Raw genomic sequence first — 6,306 nt, forward strand, 5'->3', positions numbered from 1 at the left:
CTCCCTCTGAAGAAGGCTGGCACTGTCAGGCTTCTTCTCCCTACACGACCATCGAAACTCGGAAGATTCTGGGTCTCATCTAGTCTGGGCATAGGTTCCAGTACGGTGTGCTGATACAAAGGACTTTCTGAAGAATTCATATGTCATTTATTCTTTCCAATGGCCATTCTGTGAAAGCTTCAGTCGTTTTATTAGAATGACAGCGATGAGATTTTCTAAAAGATTGTCCTGCCACGTTCAACAGGGAGCAATTAAAATGCATTAGCCCATTCTGCATAACAAAAACGTCCTACATGATGATATCATCAAGAATACCAAGATTTTCAACAGGGCCTGGATGTCAGAAGGCTCAGGATCCAAGAGACCCTGGTCATCTAGGAAGATAAGCCAAATCTAAATACAACACAATAGATGCTCTTCTGCCCTTTATGCTATAGAAACAACAAGCAACGATTTGCTAACACCAACAAGGACAACAAAAATCAGTGACCCAGTAGCTTGCCTGCGACTGACACTCTCCCTGAGAGCACCTCAGTATATCAGCATGCACCACGGGGCTCTCTAGCTCGGGGATCTGTATGCTGGCCCAGATTGCCTGATTCTGAGCTCCCCTCAGGAAGAGCATTACCCATCCAGAGCACTGCACTGGGAGCTCTGCCCGAACGAGCTCAGACCCAGACTCCTCCCAGTTTCAACGGCCATGAGTGGAGAAGAAGACTGATGGTGAAGGACCCCTTTTGCGTGATTACTTCGGCCAATGGGCGAGCAGCTCCATCCCAGACCTGGTATGGACTCCACCCACGAGAACATATCAGCGACAGTGCCTAACTTGACAAAACAACTGAGCAGTACAAATAGAAGCAGGCATGCATTCTTCCATTAAAACTCTGCCTCAAAATGAGAGGAGACACCCGGCATCTTCTCGTTACGCATAGTAGTTTATCACGATTACCTGTTGTTACAGTCTATTTTTTATAGAATCTACTCTATGCATTTTGCTCTCCCCTACTAAAGTCCACAGAGCAGTCACTAGTGGTATGGAGTACTTACGAAAGAAAGAGGATGCGAGTCATCGAGAAGCTCAACTACAATATAAATGCCACTGAGGAAGATTTTATTATTAATTAAACCAAATAAAAACAGGTTCTACTACTGAAATGACGATAATAATAATAATAATAATAATAATAATAATAATAATAATAATAATAATAATAATAATAATCATTGTTATCATTATCATTATTATTATTAGTATTATTATTATTATTATTATTATTATTATTATTATTATTAAAAGATGGAAGCGCATATGCATTATTATTATTATTATTATTATTATTATTATTATTACATGTGTTTGATTATATATATATATATATATATATATATATATATATATATATATATATATATATATATATATATGCATTGATATATAAAATATGCGCATATATGTATATATACATGTGTTTATATGGTTAAGGTTATATGTGCATACATGCATGAATGTGTATATGCATATCTACATGTGTGCGCAAGTATGTTTATCGTTATGTATGCTTTTATGTATATGCATATAAACGTATGGATATGCTTTTCAATAAACATTTGGAAAATGATTTAAGATTCGTGAATATTAATATAAGAAAATTATAATTAACTTTCAAATGGCTTAAAAGAAACACCCCACTCGGCTAATTTGAGATGAGTTCCGCCCAGGCAAACAGCTGTGAGCTTGTGTCCTCACAGTTAGTATGTTTTTCAGATGTTTTGGTTTATAAATGTTTGTATGTATGTTCGTACCCTCACTAACCATCTTTCAAGTTTTAAAGGTTTTAATGTGGCTGCATATCTGGAGCACCGCAAGAAGATTAAGTTTTGCTGGGTTCCAGCACATGTGGGGTTGCAGCAGTAATTGAAGAGGCGGACAAATTAGCAAAAGAGGCAGCAGACAAATTACTTCGTGGAAGATATCCACTTTTCGGTAATGACTTTTTACCTTCTATCCAAAGATCTCTTGGGGATATTTGGCGGAAACAACGTTGAAAAAAAGTTAATAAAAATATCGTAATATTAGACTAGTACACGGTATATTTTAAGGTGTTTTGAAGGTAATTGATGAAGATTCCTAGCGCAAAGCTAGAGCTTTCAAGTTATGGAAGTCGAGCCACCTTGCCTTAAATCTATTGATTTCCGCTAGAAATCGTTATAAAGAAAATATTCAAAACAGAACAAAATACATTATCTTTTTTTTATAATCTGTTTACAGCATTTTCTATAATTTAACCGAGGCAATAAGGTCAGATTGTATTAAATGAATTATTCGAGAGTCTAGAGGTACTTTGGTTAGGCGAAAAAGATTAAGGAAGTTAACTTGGTTAAATGATGGCAAAATAGTTTCCTCGGAGAGAATAATGAAAAGAAATTCATCAAAACTAAAATCATGCGCCGATGACGTAAAAATTACAATGGTGTTATTTTTCAGTATTAATAGAACAAAATATTTTAACAAACGTATCAAACATGATAAATATTCGAGATAGAACGTCTGTGTTAAGCAGAGAGTCATAGCAGAAATAATATGTGAGATTCAAATTAAGAAAACTATTATTGGAATATTTATGTAAAACACTGCGTATTTAAATTTTAGGAAAATAACTGTTATGTAAATTTAATATAAGTTTTTTCTTTATATAAAATGCATTGAAGGAAAATGCTTCTTGATAACACAACAGATCGATTACTATAATAACCATCATTCTGCGGCTGACCTGTATAATCAAATTGCACAAAATCCTATCAGTTAGTCACAGAGAAGTTACATTTGGCAAACATTTCAGAATTACATAATCCATAAATCATGTTATGAAACGAAAAGAATTGAATGTATTAAATTTTTGGCAACAATTTTTAATTAATACTATTACTTTGGCAACTTTACAATTAACCAGTCATTTGTTTTCACTACCTCTTAAATGTTTTATTTCTTATGATTATGGATAATATCCTTTGGAAAAACCATTCATGAGACCATATTGCACATTGTTTTGTAAGCCTTCCTTTTACACTTACCTTTCGATGATATTTAAAACCTTGCAGCAGCCAGTAACCAAACATGCCCTGATTCAGGTCGCTGATTACTGAACCATTATTTACGAAAATGGAAAAGATTTATATACACCTGCGGACATATTTTGGACATTACCCCAAGCCTGTCAGTTTTCTTTTTTTATATATTCTTAAGAAACCCTTGTGAAAAAAAAAAAAATTATCATCGGCGTCGTTGGCGTTTGCTGAAATCACAACCGAAAGACACAACTCAATTTTGAACAGTCATCATTACTATATTTGAATTAAAAATTTAATCATTTTGTAAATACAGACACGTAAAATATAAATTATATATATATATATATATATATATATATATATATATATATATATATATATATATAATATCAAAATAAGTCCTTTGAGATTGCAAAAAGAAGCAGGGATAAGATGAGAAGACAATGGATTGATGAGGTAAGAAAATTTGCGGGTAAAGACTAATAGGGAAGCCATAAATAGACGGAGTTGGAAGGATATTTCTGAAGCCTCTGTCTTGTATTGGATTAGTTCTAGAAGATGATGATGGTGTATACACACGCACATTATATATATATATATATATATATATATATATATATATTATATATATATATATATATATATATATATATATATATATATATATATATATATATATATACATATATATATATATATATATATATATATATATATATATATATAAATATATATATATATATATATATATATATATATATATATATATATATATATATACTTTATATATATATATATATATATATATATATATATATAAAGTATATATATATTATATATATATATATATATATATATATATATATATATATATATATATATAAAGTATATATATATTTATATATATATATATATATATATATATATATATATATATATATATATTTAGATACGGACATTAAGGAGGAAGAACTATTCCACAATTTAATATCTCATTTACGAAACCTTATAAATCAATAAAATTATAAATGAAAATAGACTTAGACCTAGAAATCCAACTAAAATTAGAAAGTAAAAGTAAACAAGGATACATTCAGGGTTTGTTGGGTTCCAGCGGAAACTCATGAAAGTTACAGATTAGTTGGCGATGTCTTAGCGTTCAACTTCTGGACCAAAACTTTATCAAAAAGCTGGTCCAGGAATGAAAGATGCATGCATAGAAAACACAAATATTACCACTTTTAGAGAATTAGAAAGAAATCTATCAGTCTATCAACAAGTTTTAAAGTGTAGCAAGCTGATTGGACTCCTACATGATAAACAAGGAGTGATCCAAGGATCTACAAAACATGATTTCAGTAATGTACCTTATATTCGAAACATAGGTAACTCTTACTCAATTAATTAGTCCTCTTCAATTAAAAGTTGCTTCAAGTGAGGTCAAGGTATATCTTAAAATTACGACAGATGTAGTTTATATGATAAGATAAATAGGAATAATACATCACCCATGATTAGTGGGGCATATTATTTTGTATGTAGGATTATTCAGTATAAAGATTACTATATTTTCTCATTTTATCGAGACATCAATGAAAAGACAGATCTAGACAAAACGGGGGATTATTTGCACAGCCGTTTTAATTGGTTTTCAGAGGCGAACAGTTTCATTTCAATTAACACATCAAAACTATTCGTAACATTTGACATTGCCATAAAAGTTTTATTCATCCATTTTTGTTCATTTGAAATGAATCGTGTCAGAAATATTTGTATCGGTGGTTTTAAAAGTTTTAGAATAATCCCTTTGATGGCAAAAACCCTGGTGTTTTACACTTTCTCTTTTCCCTGTAACAGCACGTGATATGGTAAATGGGCCCTCATTCATAACAGCACTTGTACTTTTCTAAGAATATCATATCATTGTTTATTTTCAACACCAAAATGACAAAATAATCAATTGGTGATTATAATGCAATTCCCTTCATATCTGTCAATGAATTACGCTGACGCACTTTAATCTTAGCTCAAATTAAGTTCTTTGATCGAAACACCTTATTTTGAGTTTTTAGGGTGGCAGGTCGAATATGTATGACTTCAGCAATGTAAATGCAATCAGACAAGAGAGATATTATATCGACTGCCCTGTATCCTCGGGTGAAGGAGGAGACTTGCTGCTTACTTCCATTTTCATTTGTATTAATTTACCAAATAGTGATCATTTTGGTAGGATGTAGGAATTTAGAAGGCTTTTAAAAAGACTCCGGCTTTATAACTTAGAATATAGACATTGGACGGTAATTAAATAAGTGTCAAATTTGTTATTATTATTATTATTATTATTATTATTATTATTATTATTATTATTATTATTATTATTATTATTATTATTATTATTATTATTATTATCAATAAAGTTTCGTCTCCAAGGATAATCCATTAAAAAAACGACCATCCGGAATGTCCACCTATTATTACACCAAGACCCTTATAACACATTTTAAAGACACCTATAACTCACGACTTAGGACCTTACCTTGGCTTTTGGCTCGGGAGTAGGTGGCACAGGTTCAAAGCATTGCCACATACCTTCAACATCGCTGCAAAAATCTTTGAATATCTAGTAAGGTACGTAATTGTCTTATTTTCGTCAGACAAATGAAAAATGCCTCAGATACACTTTTTTTTAGCAGGTTCTTCAGGTCATCGGTTTTCTTAGTAATTAGGCAAAGTCAATATATATTTCAAGAACGATATTCAGTGGTGATTAGGTCGCCAATGAAATTTGGCGAGAGCTAAAATTGTCTTGCAAAGGAATCTCAGCAAAAAATACAAGCAGCTTCTCCTCCAGGAGGCAAGTGGAAATGGTTTTGGCACATCTTCAGATTGCCTTGATAGTGGATCCGGAGTAAAAGAACTGAATGAAAAACCTCAATTGCGTAGAGAGAAGGGTGGCTTGGAAGGGGTTTCAGGACAGCTTCTCTCAGTTACTAAGGACAATCCATTCAAAATAACAACTGTCCAGCATGTCCACCTACTATTACACTAAGTGATCTAAAATCGCACAATACATCTTAAAGAGACCATTTGGCAAATCCCTATTGCCCACCACTTCTGGCCTTACCTAGGATTTTGGCTCGGGAGTAGGTTGTATAGGTTCAAAGGTCATGAACGAGGGTCAATTGCTATGCCAAGTCTCTCTGGTCCCTCTCCGTTGCCATGGTTACTCATACA

This window comes from Palaemon carinicauda, chromosome 2 (assembly GCF_036898095.1).
Source record: "Palaemon carinicauda isolate YSFRI2023 chromosome 2, ASM3689809v2, whole genome shotgun sequence".
In the NCBI taxonomy this organism is placed as follows: domain Eukaryota; kingdom Metazoa; phylum Arthropoda; class Malacostraca; order Decapoda; family Palaemonidae; genus Palaemon; species Palaemon carinicauda.